Source organism: Somniosus microcephalus, chromosome 7 (genome assembly GCF_052327205.1).
Source record: "Somniosus microcephalus isolate GS21.2 chromosome 7, FLI_Smic_1.0, whole genome shotgun sequence".
Taxonomy (NCBI): Eukaryota; Metazoa; Chordata; class Chondrichthyes; order Squaliformes; family Somniosidae; genus Somniosus; species Somniosus microcephalus.
In genome coordinates, this window is record NC_140993.1 from 260,298,435 (window position 1) to 260,321,029 (window position 22,595).

A 22,595-nucleotide genomic window follows, 5' to 3' on the forward strand; every position below is an offset into this window, starting at 1 on the left:
AAGATTTTTTTTTTTTTAAATGGGGTGGAGGCATTTCTGATGTACAGAAATGTTACCATTTTGTTCAGTAATCTTTGTCATTATTTTGCTGCTTTTCATCGCATACACAGAAGAAAAATGCTTTAAATCATTATTATACCATATATTATTGGACACGCATTCAAAAGAAAAATATTAATGCATTATAGTAGAAAATGACAATAAATGGGCTCCACTGTGTATCCTTTTGCTCATGAGTGTCTTCACAGAGTGCAATAGTGTGTAATTATTGCAAAGTATATAATTGTTAAATTCTGAAGTAAAAAATTATAGGTTGTCAAAAGATTCAAAAAGGAATCCAACTAAAGAAGAGTAGAGAGCTGGTTACTCCATGGCTACCTATATAATACAATATTTATACAAGTGAGCCCAACTGCATAACTGTACGGATGTCCAGTATAATAAAGAAAGAAAATAAAGACTTGTATTTATATAGCGCCTTTCACGACCTCAGGACGTCCCAAAGCGCTTCACAGCCAATGAAGTACTTTTTGAAGTGTAGTCACTGTTGCAATGTAGGAAACGCAGCAGCCAATTTGTGCACAGCCAGCTCCCACAGACAGCAATGCGATAATGACCAGATAATCTGTGTTTTTGTGATGTTGATTGAGGGAAAGATATTGGCCAGGACACCGGGGATAACACCCTTGCTCTTCTTCAAAATAATATCATGGGATCTTTTACGTCCACCCGAGGGCAGACGGGGCCTCGGTTTAACGCCTTATCCAAAAGACGGCACCTCCGACAGTGCAGCGCTCCCTCAGCATTGCACTGGAGTGTCAGCCTAGATTTTTGTACTCGTACAATTATCATACAGTATTGCACCAGCCTGTACTACTACAAAAAGAGAGGCAAAAGACTGCCCGATAATCAGCGTATACAAGGGCACCCTATAAAATCCATGGCCAGTTAGAGTACTGCAAAGTGATTAAACCAATATCAGAGGATTGCACAACACTTGGTGTACCCGAGGAAGCGGAGATAAATCAAACCAAAGGATGAAACTTCAGCTGATTACTTCCCCCACCCCACCGTAAAAGGTGGATAGTAAAAGCAAGGCCCGTGAGTCCAATGTTGTTTTTGGCGGCCTTGAATTTTCCATCGGCCACTTCTGCGCGATGGCATCAGATAAGTGTCAGCAACCTGCGCTTTACTGCGGTCTGAAAAATCAATCCTGAACACTCACAAGATAAGGCCATGATTAAGGGGCAAGCACCAAGCATAGTTAGATGGAAAAGGGTTTCTTGTAGTTGATGTGGCAGATACTGATATTTTGATACGGCATCAGATGTTTGATGTCCTCCAGCTATGAGACCAAACGTGTACACAACTGCTAAGGAATTCTCCTCATAGAACACAGCAAAAGAAAACTGCCCAGAGGTGACCTTATACAATGCGTTAAGAGATCATTGGTGTTCAGTCTGCAATCTCTTAAAGGGGCAGAAGCCCTCTGGATTGTCACAGTTGGATTGGTGAGCTAACCCTGGTATGGGGGGGGGGAATATAATCAACAATGTTGGTATGATTAAGTCGCAACAAATCAACATCAATCTTCACACAGCAGCACACTCCAACTGAAAAAGGGTAAAAATGAATGCTGTTCATCATTCACTTTGACAAGCTTTTAACGATTTAAAATTATCAGCAGCAGTTTACATTATTTTAAGGAAAAATACTTTATTTAATAAATGAATTCATCAAATAAAGCAAGTCGAATGGGCAGAGAAAGCAGACATCAATCAGGTGTAAAAGCTTACATTTGCATGAATAAAGAGAGATGCCGGGCACAACTGCATGAATTGCTTGTGATGTCGTCTCAAAATGGAAAGAAACATTAAGGTACCATTTTATAGTGGAATAAGACATGAAGACCCCCCCCCCGCCTCGGTTCCAACATGAAATTTGCTGCCCATTATAACCACAATATTGATTTCATGACCACCTATTTTTGAAAGCAAAAAAATTCAGGAAAAAGCGGTCGACAGAAATGCTCGCATTGATTATTAATCATAGAATCATAGAATGATACAGCACAGAAGGAGGCCATTTGACCCATCGTGCCTGTGCTGGCTCTTTGGTAGAGCTATCCAATGAATCCCACTCCCCTGCAGTCCTGTAAATCTTTTCCCTTCAATGCTCAGAACAGAAGGACAGCAAGCGAGATGGGATTAACTTTACATAGAATGTACAGCACAGAAACAGGCCATTTGGCCCAACTGGTCTATGCCAGTGTTTAAGCTCCACACAAGCCTCCTCCCACCCCTACTTCATCTAACCCTGCTATTCCTGTCTCCCTCATGTGCTTCCCCTTAAATACATCTATGTTCGTCACCTCAACCACTCCTTGTGGTAGCGAGTTCCACATTCTAATCACTCTCTGGGAAAATAAGTTTCTCCTGAATTCCCTACTGGATTTATTATCATCTTATATTTATGGTCCCAAGTTTTGGTCTTGTCCATAAGTGGAAACATCTTCTCTACTTCTACCCTAGCAAACCCTTTCATAATCTTAAAGACCTGGAATGTGTGGCAAAGTGACCATGAGTTTAGCAGAAAGGTACTAAGGATCTTTACCCTAATTGAACGTTACAAACTCTCACTAATAATACACAATTGTGAACGTGTTTTCTAAAAAAAAATGCCACATGCTAATTCCCTTCCTGTTGTTACACAGTCCTGTTCCTGCCAGAAGTAAAGGATAATTTAGAATTTAACGCATTATTGGCATCGATGCTGCCGCGCAAAAACAGAAAAAAGCAGAATAGTCACAAGAACCTGTCCCGAAGAATTAGCATCTAAAGTCCCCAAGGAGACTCATGATATCACACTGAACTTCTTTCAAAACAATTACTTCACCTACACAGTGCCACTTCCACACCAGTCATAGAAACATAGAAGATAGGAGCAGGAGTAGGCCATTCGGCCCTTCGAGCCTGCTCCGCCATTCAGTGAGATCATGGCTGATCATCCAAATTCAGTACCCTGTCCCTGCCTTCTCCCCATATCCCTTGATCCCTTTAGCCTCAAGAAATATATCCAACTCCTTCTTGAATATATTTAATAAACTGGCCTCCACTGCCCTCTGTGGCAGAGAATTCCACAGGTTCACCACTCTCTGGGTGAAGAAATTCCTCCTCATTTCAGTCCTAAATGGCTTACCCCTTATCCTTAGACTATGACCCCTGGTTCTGGACTCCCCGGCCATCAGAAACATCCTTCCTGCATCTAGTCTGTCCAGACCTGACAGAATTTTATAGGTTTCGATGAGATCCCCTCTCAATCTTCTAAACTCCAGTGAGTATAAGCCCAATCGACACAATCTCTCCTCATACGTCATTCCTGCCATCCCAGGTATCAGCCTGGTGAATCTTCGCTGCACTCCCTCCATGGCAAGAACGTCCTTCCTCAGGTAAGGTGACCAAAACTGCACACAATACTCAGGGTGCGGTCTCACCAAGGCCCTGTACAACTGTAGCAAGACATCCTTGTTCCTGTACTCAAACCCTCTCGCTACGAAGGCCAACATGCCATTTGCCTTCTTAACCGCCTGCTGCACCTGCCTGCTTACCTTCAGCGACTGGTGCACAATAACACCCAGGTCTCTTTGCACTTCCCCTTCTCCCAATCTATTGCCATTCAAATAATAATCTGCCTTCCTGTTTTTGCCACCTCACATTTATCCACATTATAGTGCATTTGCCATGTTTCTGCCCAATCACCCAACCTGTCCAAATCATACTGGAGTTTCACGACATCCTCCTCACAGCTTACCCTCCCACCCAGCTTTGTGTCGTCTGCAAATTTGGAGATATTACATCCAATTCCCTCGTCCAGATCATTAATATATATTGTGAACAGCTGGGGTCCTAGGACCGATCCTTGCAAACACTTGGCTAGATTTTAAGAAAGTGACTCCACTTCTTCCCGGCGGCACCCCCCCACCCCCCCGCCCCCATTATTTTGGCCAAATGCGCGAACAGATGTGGTAGCTGTCCATACAGGCCAGAAAGGTTCAAGGTTTAAACCTTGGGCTGTGCTAAATTAGCTGATTTTGATCAGCGGGGGAGGGGGGCTAGTGGGGATGCTACAAGGCGAGAAAGCTGGCCAGGGAACCTGCTCTGCTGGTTACCCCTACCATCCCTGTCAGAAGTTCTTGGTGGAAAGAAACGAGTCTGGCCAAACACGTTGGCGCAAATTGCAACAATGTAAAAAACAAAAGTTCATGACTATTACTTCTTAGCTCACTTTTAAAGTTGGTGCTACCTCATTGTTTGATACAAGTTACACCGTTCAGTAGAACTGTTTTGTTATCTGAATCGAGCATGTGGATAGCAGACAAGGTACACAGCTCAAAGTGTTCTGCATGTAGACTCATTGCTCCATTTCCAATCAGGCAAAGAAACAGGAAAGAAAGATCAAACCTCCTGACAGAAAAAGAAATCACTTAGTAAATTAGGAGTAACTAGCAGCTCTACCCTATCCTTAAAGAGAATGAAAGAGATGACTTACGAGCTAGTTTGCCCTACTGGCCTTCTTACTGTTCTGTGCTGTATGATTCTATGTTGGACAGTAGAAGGAGGCCATTCAGCCCATCGTGCCTGTGCCGGCTCTTTGAAAGAGCTGTCCAATTAGTCCCACTCCCCTGCTCTTTCCCCACAGCTCGTCAGATTTTTCCCCTTCAAGTATTTATCCAATTCCTTTTTGAAAGTTATTATTGAATCTGCTTCCACCGCCCTTTCAGGCAGTGCATTCCAGATCGTAACTCACTGCGTAAAAATTAATTCTCCTCATCTCCCCCTCTGGTTCTTTGGCCAATGACCTTAAATCTGTGTCCTCTGGTAACCGACCCTTCCGCCACTGGAAACAGTTTCTCCTCATTTGCTCCATCAAAACCCTTCATGATTTTGAACACCTCGATCAAATCTCCCCATTAGCCTTCTCTGCTGTAAAGGAGAACAACCCCAGGTTCTTTAAGCCAACAGAAAGGGGATGAGAGGCGCGTGTTGTCGTGGTGAACTAGTCTCAGCTAACATGGAGAAACAAAGGGCTTTCTTGAGGAGGCCGGATGTTCTTGGCTTCTTTTACAATCATGAACCTGACAGATTTTCCTTGCAGCACCTATTTGAAGTTTCCGTGAATGGTTGCAAGTACTCCGACAAACAGCAGCAGGTCAAGGTTCGACCAGACTGTTCAGTCTTTCCTTAGAAAGAGATCAAATAGAACTTGTAAAATACATTAATATATTTCCACTGACATGCATAAAATGTACAGTGAACGGAGCAATGACTGAAATGAGGAAAACTGTTAACGGGCAGCAGGGTTGTCCATTCTGAACCAGGGTTGGTGCAACACACATTAAACTATGTGCCTTTTGCATTGTAATATTTATAATGTAAACAGCTGAGTTTGTTGTAAACATTATTGATAATCCGTTGAAACTGAATGTTTTACAGTAAAATTTGCTAAGTACAGAATAATGAAAAGCTTTTAAGGCTGGGGGGTCAATTGAAAATTTCAAAACTAAGATTGATAGATTTTTGTTAGGCAAGGGGATGAAGAGCTACGGAACCAGGGCGGGTAGATGGAGTTTAATGCAATTGGTATCGCCCCGATGGAAGACCTGGCTCTTCTCACAGAAGCAATGAGCCCCAGTCAACCAGCCATGATCTAATCGAGTGGCAGAACAGGCTCGAGGGGCTGAATGGCCTACTCCTTTTCCCAAGTTCCCAATATATCACTTCTTTATTCCTTCCAATACTATCTATCATGAACCTTGTCAATTTAAGAAGCCCTGAAGGAAGGCAGGATTAGTGCAAACTACAGATGCAGGTATGTTATAGAAACTAAGCTTAGCTTCACTGGGGAATTAAAGAGCTTGATGTGAAGACTATGACCGCCAACCAGTCTTAGTGCTCTGATGTACAGCCGTTTATAGATGATTTCATACCCTTGAAAAAGAGTGCTGGGGTGGGGAGCTGGACATTCATAAAATCATTAACAGGGCTTCGCACGTTATCACCTCTGCGAACAAGGTCCTGAGAACAATTCAACCAAGACCTTAATACAATAGCAAAATACTGTGGATGCTGGAAGTCTGAAATAACAACAGAAAATGCTGGAAACATTCAGCAGGCCAGGCAGCATCCGTGGAGAGAGAAACAGAGTTAACGTTTCAGGTCCGTGACAGACCTGAAACGTTAACTCTGTTTCTCTCTCCACGCATGCTGCCTGGCCTGTTGAGTGTTTCCAGCATTTTCTGTTGTTATTTCCACCAAGACCTTTCTAGGCTCACTAGAAAGAAATGCTGAAAGAGTGCCAAGGCTCAGACTGTGGCCCATTCCCCTTGAGGGAAGAGCCAAGTCGTCCACAGGGGCGATACCAATTACACTGAACCATTGGCACCAAAGGCAAAGTAAAGTTAGGTTCAACTTGTATCGAACCTTGGTTCGACCACACTTGGAGTACTGTGCACAGTTCTGGTCTCCATATTATAAAAAGGATATAGAGGCACTGGAGAAGGTGCAAAAAAAAAAGATTCACAGAGATTCTTCTTCTTAGGCAGTCCCTCGGAACCAAGGATGACTTGCTTCCACATTAAAAATGAGTTCTCAGGTGACCGATGAGTCCAATGCGGGACCTACAGTCTCTGTCACAGGTGGGGTAGATGGTGGTTGAAGGGGCGGGTGGGTGGGGTGCTTGGGTTGACGTGCGTTCCTTGCGCTGCCTGCGCTTGGCTTCCGCTTGCTCCCGGCGAAGAGACTCGAGGTGTTCGGCGCCTTCCCGGATGCTTCTCCTCCACTTTGTGCAACCTTGGGCCAGGGATTCCCAGGTGTCGGTGGGGATGTTACACTTTTTCAAGGAGGTTTTGAGGGTGTCCTTGAAGCGTTTCCTCTGCCCACCTGGGGCTCTCTTGCCGTGCCGGAGCTCCGAGTAGAGCGCTCGTTTTGGGAGTCTCGTATCGGGCATGCGGACAATGTGACCCGTCCATCGGAGCTGATCGAGCGTGGTCAAAGCTTCAATGCTGGGGATGTTGGCCTGAGGATTACACCAGAACTGGAGAGGTCATACCCATCAGGAAAGACTGAACAGGCTGGGACTCTTTTCTCTAGAAAAAGGCTAAGGCCTTTAAAATTATGAAGGGGTTCAATAGGGTAGCGTAGAGAAGATGTTACTATTTGTGGGGGAGATCAAAATTAGGGGCCATAAATATAAGAGTCACTAATAAATCCAACAGGGAATTCAAGAGAAACTTCTTTACCCAGAGTGATTAGAATGTGGAACTCGCTACCACAGGGAGTAGTTGAGGCAAATATCATCGATGCATTCGAGAGGATGCCAGATAAGTACACGAATGAGAAAGGAATAGAAGGTTATATTGATAGGGTTTGACGAAGAGGGGTGGGAGGAGGCTCGTGTGGAGCATAAACACCGGCATGGACCAGTTGGGCCGAATGGCCTCTTTCTGTGCTGTACATTCCATGTAAAAAAGGAGCACATTGTAATGATGGATGCTGCCTGCCACATAGAAACTGAGAGGACACTTGTGGAGAGCCAACTTATACGAGATTTATCCAAAAGGCAAACTTGGCCGAGTAACACATGAACAAGTCACTCCCTGTTCTCCAGATCTCTGTAAACTCCTCCAGCCCTACAACCCTCCGAGATCTCTGCGCTCTTCCAATTCTGGCCTCTTGCGCATCCCCGATTGCCATCCCTCCACCATTGGTGGCCGTACCTTCAGCCACCTGGGCCCAAAGCTCTGGAATTCCCTCCCTAAGCCTCTCCGCCTCTCTCTTCCCGTTGAAGACGCTCCTTAAAACCTACCTCTGTGACCAAGCATTTGGTTATTTGTCCTAATATCGTATGTGGCTCGGGGTCAAATTTCTGATAATCGCTCCTGTGATGCGCCTGGAGACGTTTTACTATGTTAAAGGCGCTATATAAATGCAAGCTGCTGTGTTGTTGTGTTGTGTGGCTGCATCTCCCCATGCACAGGAGAAGGTGGCTCCTTAGGGTTCTAGACTATCTTTTCAGCATTTTTCTTCCATCCAGCTGTTTTTAATTTTGTTGAGTCTTGAATCTCTGGAACCTGCTTCTAAACCCAGGCCCCGGCTGTCCTCTCAGGTGGACATAAAAGATCCAATGGTGCCATTTTGAAGGGGAGCAGGGGAGTTCTCCCGGGTGTCCCGGGCCAATAATTATCCCTCAACCAACATCACTAAAACAGGTTATCTGATCATTTAACCTCATTGCTGTTGTTGGGGATCTTGCTGTGCGCAGATTGGCAGCTGCATTTCCTACATTACAACAGTGGCGACACTCCAAAAGGACTTCACTGGCTGTAAAGCGCTTTGGGACGTCCCGAGATTGCAATTTCTTTCTTAATCTATTAAACCTTGACAAATAAGAACATATTGCTGAGCAGGAGATTCTCTGTATATCAGACTTCCTTGGGGAAAAGAAAGACGTTCTGCTTTTTAAAATGGCATAAAAACTTCAGAGAACTTTAAAATAAAACAAATATGCAACCATATGGGACGTTCATTTCTTCCTTGCAGTAATGAGGACAGGAGGGAGAACAGAATATGACTGAGGCGGAGTCTTACAGGGGCAGCAAAGCAAGTTCTTGAATGAAAAGCAAGGGCAGGCACATTTCTGATTTTTCTGGTGGCCTTACCATTACGTCTCCACCTAAAAGCTCAAAAATAGGGGACACATGGCCAAAATCGTGGATAGTTATTTTAATACGTGCACAGCCATGAGCCTCCAAATAAGCTCATACTTAATAGTCCCACTCCCCTGCTCTTTCCCCGTGGCCCTCCAATTATTTTCCATTCCAAGTACATATCCAATTCCCTTTTGAAAGTGAAATAAAGAATAGATTTGCCTTTCTAATCTAGGCTTTATTAACTTTAAAATCCTGTAGCACATCTTTCCACACCCAGTCCCAACCAAAGCTGGAAAGAACTGAATTTAAGATGGCCACCACAAATCACATGACATCAACTACCAATGAGATTACAGCATATATCCCAAGGCAGGAAACAAACAACCAATCACAATACTTCTTACTAAACATAAAGAATAATCACCACAGAAAGTTACTATTCAATCTGCGTTCAGCACCCTTTCAGGCAGCGCATTCCAGATCATAACAACTCAACAACAACAATTGTATTTATATAGCACCTTTAACATAGTAAAACATCCCAGGGCGCTTCACAGGAGCGTTATCAAACAAAGTTTGACACTGAGCCACATAAGAAAATATTGGGACAGATGACCAAAAGCATGGTCAAAGAGATAGGTTTTAAGGAGCATCTTAAAGGAGAGAGAGAGAGAGGTAGAGAGGCGGAGAGTTTTAGGGAGGGAATTCCAGAGCTTAGAGCCTTGGCTCCAACGGTGGAGCGATGGAAGTCGGGGATGCACAAGAGGCCAGAATTAGAGGAGCGCAGAGATCTCGGAGGGTTGCAGGGCTGGAGGAGGTTACAGAGATAGGAAGGGGCGAGGCCATGGAGGGATCTGAAAACAAAAATGAGAATTTTAAAATTGAGGCATTGGATATATACTTGAAAAAGGAAAAATTTGCAGGGCTACGGGGAAAAAGTGGGCAAGTGGGACTAATAAGTATGAGCTTATTTGGAGGTTCGTGGCTGTACATGTGTTAAAATAACTTTCCACAATTTTGGCCATTCACCCCTTATTTTTAACTCGCTGTGTTGAGAAATATTATCCTCATCTGCCTTCTCTGTTTTGAAAGTTAATTACAAAAATGCTTGCATTTACGTAGTGGATCATTGCATCAGTATGTCTCATAGGACTGCACATCATGAATTACTTTTGAAGGACTTTGATTGCCATTCTGCACCACCAGTGTTGCAGTGAGGACGAATTGATCAGTTAATCTGTCATTTTAGTGGTATTGGTTTACAGAAGAAAAGATAACTGAACAATAACGGAAAAAAAAAATCCAACATACCAGGCCACTGATATAACTTACAAGTGCCTTTCTCCAAAGCAGGTCCCCTGCACACCCTTTCAGAATCTGGCTTGGAGAATCTCGCAGTGTGGGGCAGTGAGAAAAAAAAATATTAAAATGAGCCTTTAGAATTAAAAAATGTCACGATGGTTAATCCAGATGAGAGAGGCCATTCATTCTGTTTGCCTTTCCACAGAAGCTCAAGTCCCATCATCACAACAATGCGCCATATTTTCCTGGAAAAAATAACGGTGTGTAACAACGCATGCCGTTATTAACGCGCAAATCGGCCAGCAAGTTCAGTGGATGAAGAGTTGCGCCGAGAGTTGTCAATCTCCAGAACTTGCTGGTTGATTTAGCCGCTCTGCTGTTAGCTTCACTGAAAACGGCATCTCGCCCTTAGCCTCACTGTTATTTTTAAGAACTTGCTGGATTTGCACATTATTTGCCCGTTAAACCCGCCGCAGAAAGTTAAGTCTGGTAAATAACAGCGTTAGTACCCTTTGAACGATGTGATCGTTGTTAATGCAATGCCAGTCAACCTCTCTGGCCCAGAAAGGGAACAATTTAAACTAATAGCAAAACACTGCGGATGCTGGAAATCCGAAATAACAACAAAAAACGCTGGAAAAACTCAGCAGGCCAGGCAACATCCGTGGAGAGAGAAACAGAGTCAATGTTTCGGATCAAAACCCCTGGTTCTGTAGAAGGGCTTCGACCTGAAACGTTGACTCTTTCTCTCTCCACGGATGTTGCCTGGCCTGCTGAGTTTTTACAGCGTTTTCTGTTGTTGTAACAATTTAAACTGCCGAGTCTCATTCCTGTATGGAGTAAATTCTTCTTGGAGATTTTTAAAAAAAATTAAGTTTAAAACAAAAATTCTTACTTTTCCTTTCAGTCTCTATATTTTCTCTCTTTCTTAATCCAATCTTGCTTTCCCTGTCTTTATTTCTCTTTCTGTACCTGATTTTGACTCTAATTCGCCCCATTTCCTTCACCGTCTGTTTCCATCTCAAGCCTTAACTCTCATTGGTTAAGGAGATAGACCTGTTGGTCCCAGATGCCTGGTTGCCCTCGCCGCACCGTTATCAGCTCGCACTCCCAGCAAGTTATGGCGCAAAAAGCTACATGCGGGGAAAAAGTCTAAAACAGGGCCCCGCTCCAGCAAGATTTAGCCCATTATGTTTGAATTTATTTTTATTTTTTTAATTGCATACGGCATACATTTTTTTCCCCCGCAAAACATTTTCTTTCCACCTTACTGTAGCGATTCTTAGTAACACTTTTCGGTCAGCGTTTCCCATTCGATTTTGCTGAGTGAACTGTCACATTTATGTTACAGGTTCTGCCCACTTGGTAGCGCTGTGCAGCAAGTTTCTGAAGTCTCTCACCATCTGCTCATCAATTGATCACGAGCAGCTCCAAGGGCAATTTACGAGTAATACATTTAAAAGTCTTGCGTGCCACACTTGTTTCCCGTGACATTTTTCTCCCCATCGCGCGCTGTTGGTAACAGCCCTATCGTTAGGAAACTGCACATCCTCCAAATCAGCAACACCCAGGAAATGAGAGAGGAGTTGATGAAGAGATGGGGAGGTGGAGAGTGAAGGGAATCTGGCCCCCATCAGATGAAATCATTTCTTAAGAGGAGTTTAAAATATACTTAAAGTAGTTTGCATTTACGGACAGATGGCGTTACCATAGGCAGCTTCTCTTTCTCCCCGTCATACACTGAGCCGGTTTCCTACATTACAACAGTGACTACACTTCAAAAGTACTTTATTGGCTGTGAAGCCCTTTGGGACGTCCTGAAAGGCGCTATATAAATGCAAGTTCTTTCTTTTAATGCAATTTTTAAATGGGGCAACAACAAAAATACGCAAAACCATAGACTATATAAAAAAAAGGATCCATTCTGGGCAAGTTTCGCAACGTACAAATATGCCAAACTCCAGGGCCGTTGTTAATAATTGTGACAAAAAAAAAATACAGCGGTTACATGAAAACCGTACAAATAACGCCATTATCTATCAGAAATGAAAGCTACCTGGGCGGGAACGAGAATGCAGTGTGTGTGTGTGTGTGCATCTGTGTGTGTGTGTGTGTGTGTGTGTCTGTGCAATGAACAGGCCAGTGTCACAGAATAAGCCACACTTAGCTGGAAGTGATTTAAAATCCCAGCAGACGACGATACATCCGCCAGTGTACGTTTGTTAAGTCTACATGGAAATTTAAGATCCAACAGACTCGGTAACAACTGGACAGCAGCTCGCTGAACACTATGCCGGTTTACAATTATGGTACATGCCTGACACCTAGTGGCTACGAATTAGATTTAAAGTGGCAGACAGCCAACCCACACTTCAAAATAAATAGAACACAAAAGCCATGGCTGGGCTCTCCTCTTTTTTGTAAGCCTGTCATTTTTACTGAAGGACCTAGAAGCAGAATTAATTTTCATCTGTCTGTCGGTTCCATGCTGTAAGTGCAATAGTGCAATCCAAGTAAAACAAGCTATTGTCCCCGACAGTAGAAAGTGAGCGCGCACATCCTCAAGTTCACTTTCTCTTTGTTACAATACTTCTAGAAGCCAGCGTGAGCCAAAATGCAATTAGAAGCGAACAAAGAAAAGCTGATCTTAATAAGACAGATTAGAGTACCTTCCTCCACCTTCCCTGATTGCCTACTAAAGCTTGTGCCCATTCCAACTGTTTCTGTGACAGCTCATGCCCTTGTTCCCTGCCCGCCGCACCCCCCCACCCCCATTCCACCAGCTTGACTGTATTATTTCTGCCGAAAACTGTCAAGCACTAAACAAAAAAAAAATGCTGTTTTCGCACAAGAAATAGGAGAGACGTGCGCAAGATTATTCAACAGATCAGTCGATATTTCATTGCTATCTTGGACATTTAGTTCATCTTCTGGACTCAAACATGGGAGCAGCTGAGGCGAATAGCATAAATGCATTTAAGGAAAAGCTAGATAAGCACATGAGGGAGAAAGCAATAGAAGGATATACTGATGGGGTGAGATGAAGAGGAGTGGGAGGAGGCTAGTGTGGAGCATAAACGCTGGCTTGGACCGATTGAGCCGAATGGCCTGTTTCTGTGCTGTAGATTCTATGTAATTCTATATAATTATATTTCTTGCTGACACATGCCCACACAAACATTAGATTAGGAGATTTATTATTCTAATACTTATTCTTATTTCTATTGTTCTTGTTCCCAAGACTCAATTCAGATGCACTTAAATAAAAAGTTCAGAAAACCATAGGTTAATCCAAATTTGAACACCAAGAAAGTTTATAATGAAACTCAATTTCTTGGTAAAAGGTCCTTTTTTTTTTTTTTAATTTTCAGGATGTGGGCATCCCTGGCAAGGCTGGCATTTACTGTCCATCCCCAGATGCCAGTTTTGACACAGTTGAGTGGCTTACTAGGCCAATTCAGAGGGCAGTCAAGAGTCAACCACATTGTTGTGGGATTGGAGTCACAGTCGGATCGGATAAAAATGGCAGGTTCCCTTCCCTGAAGGACATTAATGAGCCAGTTGGGGGGTTTTATGACAATACAACAGCTTCAAGGTGACTTTTACAGATAGCAGCTTTTTATTTCCATGTTTTTAAAAAAAAAAAACACTGAATTCACAATCTCAAACTGCCATGGTGGGGTTTGTTCTCTGGATCATTAGTCCAGGCCTCTGGATTACTAGCCCAGTAGTGTAACCACTGTGTTACCGTACCTGCAGTGAATCAGTACCCAGGTTGAGATTTCAATACCCAAAAATTCATCATCCAAAAGAAACTTTGATGGATTATCCAAAAAATGCCTGACTTGAGCATAGCTTCTCACACAACTGTGGCTGGCATGAATCCAAAGTCTGGTAAGTCCCACTTTTAAAGTCAGGGTTCTGTTTACACTTGCACATTGAATTTTCAGAATTTGAAGCAGAGGAGAAAATGAAGAAAACCTTGGTATATTGATAATATTTTCATCCTGGATGCATTTAGCATGCTTTGTAAATATGATAGGACACAAAATATCCTGCTACTAACTTGCACTTGCACCCCAATCTACCTTTTAAAAAAAAAAATCATATATTGGCACAAGAATAGATCAACCCAATCCCAAAATGCTCACAAATCAACGCTTTTAATAGTGAACCAGCTCAAGGAAAGTGACCAATATGTATTCCTGCTATGGCTAATCAAGTCTGTAATACCTGTTACCCTTTGCATAGATCTCTAATAATCTTCAAAAAAAATCACCTCCATACAACCAAGAAGATGCCAGGTTTCACCTTGATCTGTGCCAAGTCAACAAATCTCAGCTAAGCAGCATAAAATAAGCGAGGCGATTCAAATTCATCACACCATCAGGGTGACTTATGATTCAAATCTGAACCCGTTTGTTTATTTGCGTTCTGTGCGTTGAGACGACAAAAAAGTGACGCTCTCCCCAGACTTCTGTGATTCTTCAAAATAGTTACGGGGGGAGGCCCGATATACCAACACTTTCTAGGTATTACAACCTCAACAAGATTTCTTGTTACAACACAGAATTTATTTTGGTATTAAAGAGATCTCAATATCCTGCCCAACCTCAAAATGAAGGTCAGTAGAGTCTTGTAAAATAGGTCATTGCTTATCACACTGGGCATGCTGCGAGAGGGTGTGGAAACAGATTTCAGACATGTGCCATGGTACGCGTGTGATTAGGCAATTGTGAGACTATCAATTAGAGATAAGAAATTACTATCTTGAGTAAAGCTCCGTCTAATTCAGGCCAGTCGCTCCTCTCACATCTGTCGCGATTCAATCATCGGTGGCTGCTTAAAAATTAAACCAGTTTGAATAAAGTTTTGTCGCGTTGTCTCCTTGCTGTGCCACGGCACTATATTGTCGAGCACACAGTCTTGCTGCCCTGGCTACCAAAATAACAACACGTCAAAAGTAGGATTATGGAGAGAGAAAAAATACTGTACATACTAAAGATTAACCAGATACATCAGCGAGTCAAGCAGAAAGAGAAAGCATTAGTTGCTTGCCAAGTTATCTTGTTGATGGTGTTCCAAAATTTCATTATAATTTTTATATCTAACAGTTTGATTCATCCTTAAAATGCCATTAGTGACCCTCTCTCTTTAATCTCATCAGTCCACATTAGAATCAAACTCTGGTCCCAAAGCTGAAAGAAAGCATTCTAACGCACTTTACAAAGTTCTCATTAGGTATAAATCATGCCTGGGAAGAGAAATAACTTGGGGGGCCGAGAGTGCTCAACTCCTGGCCAGAAGGTTTGAACTCTGATTCGCAAGGCTACCTGCCAATCAAATGCACTTGCTTAAATCGGGTGGCTTTCCTCACCCTCCCAATTCTCAGGTGGGAGCACAGGTGGAATGCAGCACAGAAGCAAGATGATCGACCTCCAGGGTCAGGGGTCGGGGGTCAGGAATGGAAAAGGCGGGCTGACCTCATTACAGCAGTATTCGTCCAAGTCAAAAACCGACAAGTTGGGAATAGATTTGGTAAAACTCAACTAATTGATCCACAAAATATTGATGCTAATTTTACATGAAGTTTACGGCTACCGACCATAGAGCACATATACCAGAAACGCTGTTTACGGAGGTCACTGACCATCATCAAAGACCCTACCCACCCCAGCCACAGTCTGTTCGCCCTCCTGCCATCTGGGAGACGCTACAGATGCATTCGCACCCGAACGACCAGATTTAGGAACAGCTTCTTTCCCAGGGCTGTCATCCTACTGAACTCCACAAATAAACTCTAAAGCCTGCACATCTGCCAATGCACTTTATTATGGTTATGTTTATGTTAATGTATTACAAGCCAAATGTATGTGGAATGTTTAAATGTCTTAATCTAAATGTACACTCTCGGGAGCCGCAAGCCTACATTTCGTTGTACTGCACCTGTGCACTAACAATGACAATAAAGTTGATTCTGATTATGATTACTTGAAGTGACATTGATAATTCAAAGAGCAATAAAAGAGCAGAGGGGATATTTATCACGACGTGTGTCAGCATGGCTCACTCGGTAGCACTTTAGCCCGTGTCAGAAGAACTTGCATTTATAATGTGCCTTTTGTAACTTCAGAATGTCCCAAGATGTTTCACAGTCAAGTGAGTATTTTTGAAGTGGAGTCACTGTTGTAATGTAGGGAAATCCTGCGGCCAATTTGCACACAGCAAGCTCCTACAGACAATGGGATAAACGACAAGAAAATCTATTTTAGTGATGCTGGTTAAGGGAAATACGTTGACCAGTATGCTGGGAGAACTCCCTTGCTCTTCTTCGAATAGTGCCATGGGACCTTTTCAAAATCTTGCTCTAGAAGATATAAAACATATGCAGTGCGATATTGTTATTTCAGCTAATTTGCTTAGAGTGAAAAGGCTTAAAGGTGCTTTCAAATTCATATTTGCTAATTGAGTAGAGACAAAAGTTAGTGTCAAAAAACAAACAATTTAGGTCGACCCATAAACTAGATTTGTGCATTACATAGAAAAATGGGAGCAGGAGTAGGCCATTCGGCCCTTTGAGCCTGCTCCACCATTCAACATGATCATGGCTGATCCTCTATCTCAATACCATATTCCTGCTCTCTCCCCATACCCCTTGAAGCCTTTTGTGTCTAGAAATCTATCTATCTCCTTCTTAAATATATTCAGTGACTTGGCCTCCACAGCCTTCTGTGGTAGAGAATTCCACAGGTTCACCACCTGCTGAGTGAAGAAATTTCTCCTCATCTCAGTCCTAAATGTCCTACCCCGTATCCGGAGACTGTGGCCCCCTCGTTCTAGACACCCCCAGCCAGGGGAAACATCCTCCCTGCATCCAGTCTGTCTAGCCCTGTCAGAATTTTATACGTTTCAATGAGATCCCCTCTCATTCTTCTCAACTCTAGTGAATGCAGGCTTAGTCGACCCAATCTGTCCTCATACGACAGTCCTGCCATCCCAGGAATCAGTCTGGTGAACCTTCGCTGCACTCCCTCTATGGCAAGTATATCCTTTCTTAGGTAAGGAGACCAAAACTGCACACCGTACTCCAGGTGTGGTCTCACCAAGACCCTGTATAACTGTAGTAAGACATCCTTGCTCCTGTACTCAAATCCTCTTGCAATGAAGGCCTTCCTAACTGCTTGCTTTCAGTGACTGGTGTAGAAGGACACCCAGGTTAATGTTACTTCCCACATTAACACAAAACATAGTGTGCCACAGCTATCTACAAATCTTGCATCAAGCGTGCATCAGTAGCCAGTAAGAAGAATGTGCATCACACTTCAGTGCGCCATATGCAAGTGTATGTCACACATCCCCACTTGGTTTAATTAACCACCATCCATTAAGTTCACTCAAGTATGGACAAGTAGGAAAAGCCACCAATCACAAGCAGGCAGACAAGTAAAAACAGCCCACAGAAACCCAAGCAAATTGTTCATTTTTTCCCTTCCAAAGCCAGTTAATCAGGAACCAGCAACGACTGCAAAAATAAACTAATCAAATCGCGTGAGTAATTTCTTCACGTTATTTTGGCCGCCAGTTTCCCCTCTTATTCCGATCGGTGTTAGCAGTTGAAAATAATATTTATAATGTAGCGCTGCATGCACAAAGATATGCAATTCTGGAGGGGGTCAGCTTAATTGTAATCCAGGAAAGCAAATCAATGTCAATCGACATTACTTCCTGTAAAGCCAGGTGCGGACAGGCCCCATAGTCAGCGGAATACCCACCTGCTAAACATGGCAAGGCAGAACAGCAGGATAACAAAACTCAAACTTTAAAAATATTTCCCAGCGGGTATCTAAACATGTTTTGACAAACAGATGCAAGGTGGGGAAAAGCACTTCTCCACACTGACTGCCTTCTAAACGCTAACTCTGGGAGTTAACGACCTTATCCTGAAGCAATCCATTCTCTGATAAGAGGGCTGAAGGTTTTAATCGTGACAAGGTGGCTCAGTGGGTAATACTCTGACCTCTGAGTCAGAAGGTTGTGGTTTCAAGTCCCATTCCAGAGACTTGAACACATAATCGAGGCCAACACTCCAGTGCAGTACTGAGGGAGTGCTGCACTGTCAGAGGTGCTGTCTTTTGGATAAGACGTTAAACTGAGGCCCCACCTGCCCTCTCGGGTGGACGTAAAAGATCCCACGGCACTATTTTGAAGACGACCAGGGGAGTTCGCTCCGGGGTCCTGGCCAATATTTATCCTTCAACCAACATCACTAAAAACAGATTATCTGGTTATTATCGCATTGCAGTTTATGGGAGCTTTCTGTGCATTGTCCTACATTACAATAGTGACTACACTTCAAAAAGTACTTCATTGGCTGAAAAGTGCTTTAGCTTTAAGGCTAAAGGGATCCAGGGGTATGGGGAGAAAGCAGGGACAGGGTACTGAATTTGGATGATCAGCCATGATCGCATTGAATGGCGGAGCAGGCTCGAGGGGCCGAATGGCCTACTCCTGCTCCTATCTTCTATGTTTCTATGTGCTTTGGGACATTCAGAAGTCTTTGCTTTATCATGGTTTCTTTAAATTATTCATACATGAGTTTTAGGACACCATTTGAAATGGCATCAGAAAATGCTGGAAACACTCAGCAGGTCAGGCAGCATCCGTGGAGGGGGAAACAGAGCTAACGTTTCAGGTCTGTGACCCTTCGTTTGAAATGGCATGTTTTCTTCACACTCGTATTTAAAAAATCAGGTCGGCAAGAGCTGAAACCATCTGCCTGCTCATTTATCTTTCTAGCACCACCCATTATGAAGGAATTCAAGATTCTGCAGCCACTTTTAATTTCAAGAACGTAGAGTTTGTGTCTGCACAATGTTTACCACAGTCACTTCCTTAGCGCTAACCTATGTGCTGCAGGAAAAAATAAACTTGCAACATCGGTTGGCTTTGCAGCTAGACTCATCAAATGCCAATTATTTCAAACGTCTTCTAAATCACTTATCTGCACAGTTCCTAGTCATTCAATAAAATATTGTAATCATGTTAAACTCCAGCAAGTCAAGTGTTCTGCGCCATTTCACAACTCCTCAGATAATGAAGCAGTCCACGCCCGCATGCAACAAGACCTGGACGACATTCAGGCTTGGGCTGAGAAGTGGCGGGTAACATTCGCACCACACAAGTGCCAGGCAATGACTATCTCCAACAAGCGAGTCTAACCACCTCCCCTTGACATTCAATGGCATTACCATCGCTTAATCCCCCACTATCAACATCCTGGGGGTCACCATTAACCAGAAACTTAACTGGACCAGCCACATAAATACTGTGGCTACAAGAGCAGGTCAGAGGCTGGGTATTCTGCGGCGAGTGTCTCACCTCCTGACTCCCCAAAGCCTTTCCACCATCTACAAGGCACAAGTCAGGAATGTGATGGAATACTCTCCACTTGCCTGGATGAGTGCAGCTCCAACAACACTCAAGAAGCTCGACACCATCCAGGTCAAAGCAGCCCGCTTGATCGGCACCCCATCCACCACCTTAAACATTCACTCTACCACCGGCGTACCATGTCTGCAGTGTGTACCATCTACAAGATGCACTGCAGCAACTCGCCAAGGCTTCTTCGACAGCACCTCCCAAACCCGCAACCTCTTCCACCTAGAAGGACAAGGGCAGCAGGCGCATGGGAACACCACCACCTCCAAGTTCCCCTCCAAGTCACACATCATCCTGACTTAGAAGTATATCGCCGATCCTTCATCGTCGCTGGGCCAAAATCTTGGAACTCCCTGACAGCACTGTGGGAGTACCTTCACACGGGCTGCAGCGGTTCAAGAAGGCAGCTCACCACCACCTTCTCAAGGGCAACTAGGGATGGGCAATAAATGCTGGCATTGCCAACGACGCCCAGATCCCATAAAAATGAATTTTTAAAAATCATGAAGCTTTTGCATTTGAGCAATAATGTGCACCTTTGCTGACAAACACCTACAGCACTTATCAAGGAAAGTGCTGCATACAAGTGACACCACTATTCCCGGCCAGAATGGAGATGATTGGGTAATTTCCCCATCAGTCACGCCTGGAGACCGCACTGCTGTAAGTGACTGGGATTGATTTTACGTACATTTGTATTATGTAACTATCCTCCACTGACTGCATTTTAGTAGAGAAACAATCCTGCTTATATCGGGAGACGTTGCTGTAGTTTCGGTCATGAGTTCTGTTTGCTGCAGTTCGTAGAGACTCTTTTCAAATAGACTCTGTAAATAGACTTTGTTTGCTTCGCGGTTTGCTGAGTAAATGGACTCTGTCTGCTGTAAATTAGATTCTTTGCTGTGAGTCCTGCCGCAAGTCCACCCACCTCCAACTCATTGGCTGACACAGTGGCGTCAATTGACACGCCTCCCATTTTACATTTATTACGGGGTGACCAGAGTGTTTTCTATTACCTATGCGCCACAAGTTACATGTAGAAACAGGTGTGACGATGCTGGCACTTAGCAATATGACACTAGGCCATTTGCCTTCCTTTGGTTTAGCTAGCACAGGACCTCGACAAAGGTTCAACACCGCCACGTGCCAGACACTTGGACACCAGTAATGTGAGAATTAATTTTCTGCTTAAGTATCTGTTTCTTGTCAACTGTGGTTCAGTGAGAGGCACTCTCGCATCTGAGTGAGAAAGGTTCAAATCCCACGCCAGAGACGTGAGCACAAAACCTAGGCTGATTCCCAATGCAGTACTGAGGGAATGCTGCACTGTCGCAGGTGCCGTCTGCCCTCTTGGGTGGATGTAAAAGATCCCATGGAACTATTTGAAGAAGAGCAGGGGAGTTATCCCCTGGTGTCCTGGCCAATATTTATCCCTCAATGAACATGACTAAAACTGATTATCTGGTCATTATCACATTGCTGTTCGTGGGACCTTGCTGTGCACAAATTGGCTGCTGTGTTTCCTACATTACAACAGTGACTGCACTTCAAAAAAAGACTACATTGGCTGTGAAGCGTTTTGGGGTGTCCTGAGGATGTGAAAGGCGTTAGAGAAATGCAAGTCTTTCTTTCTTTAAATAGTTGTAAAATATATTGAATATTTTAGTTGCTACATGGGCGGGGCAGGGGGGTGGAAATCACTTTATGCAATGCAACTGCAGGTCAAATAATACAGCTTGACTATGCTAACTAACTTGCACCTGCCATAAAGGAAAAATAATTGAGAGAATTGAGAGCGAAAAGCAAATTTAAGACTTGAAATTCAATCTCGGGATTCTATGGGTCTTCTTAAACAGATTAAATTACAGCTTTATACCTTGTTCCAAACACCCTTTATAACATGTTCACCGTCATGCATCTTTAAAAAAAAGGCTTCGTGGGGAGAAACTGACTTTAAAGAAAAAACACTCAGGAGGATGCTGCACAGTCCACATCACAGTGTTCACGCAGTCATTTAAGGGGCATGCACCATGGGTGGTTCTGCTGCACAGGATGGGAGGAAAAAGAGTGGGAGAGCTATAGTGATATGGGATTCTATTGTGTGGAGATGCTGGTGTTGGACTGGGGTGGACAAATGTAAGAAGTCACACAACACCAGGTTATAGTCCAACAGTTTTATTTGAAATCACAAGCTTTCGGAGCGCTGCTCCTTCGTCAGGTGAAGTGGAGGGATGCATAAAGACACAGCTTATATAGTCAGAGAATAATGCCAGATGATTACAGGTAATCTTTCTAACTGCCATTTATCACACCTCGGCAGAGAGATAATCACAGCAATCAAAGGTGTGAATGGTGTCCAAACAGGTTAGTCAGGAAAACATTACATCAAAGAACAATGAGGTGGGGTCACAAGGGGTGAAATGTTGCAGATGCTGGGGTCTGTATGAAAAATAAAAAAGACAAAAAAACATTTTTTTTTTGCTGGCAATCACAGCAGGTCCGGCCGCATCTGTGTAGAGAGAACAAGCCAACGACGACTCGAGTCTGGGTGACCCTACGTCAGGTGGGGTTACATGTAGCGTGACATGAACCCAAGATCCCGGTTGAGGCCGTCCTCATGAGTGCGGAACTTGGCTATTAGTTTCTGCTCGACGATTTTGCGTTGTCGTGTGTCTCGAAGGCCGCCTTGGAGAATGCTTACCCGAAGATCGGAGGCTGAATGTCCTTGACTGCTGAAGTGTTCCCCGACTGGGAGGGAACACTCCTGCCTGGCGATTGTTGCGCGGTGTCCGTTCATCCGTTGTCGCAGTGTCTGCATGGTCTCGCCGATGTACCATGCTCCGGGGCATCCTATCCTGCAACGTATGAGGTAGACAACGTTGGCTGAGTCACATGAGTATGTACCATGTACCTGGTGGGTGGTGTCCTCACATGTGATGATGGTATCTGTGAGGACACCACCCACCAGGTACATCGTACATACTCATGTGACTCGGCCAACGTTGTCTACCTCATACGTTATAGGAAAGGATGCCCCGGAGCATGGTACATCGGCGAGACCATGCAGACACTACTACAACGGATGAACGGACACCGCGCAACAATCGCCAGGCAGGAGTGTTCCCTCCCAGTCGGGGAACACTTCAGC

At 43.9% G+C, this 22,595-nt stretch overlaps 1 protein-coding gene across 4 annotated transcripts in view; it reads right to left on the reverse strand.

Annotated features, from left to right (window-relative positions):
- Positions 1 to 22,595, reverse strand: part of znf407 (zinc finger protein 407) — a 659,746-nt gene that overhangs the window by 612,614 nt on the left and 24,537 nt on the right. The gene's annotated exons all lie outside the window — the stretch shown is intronic.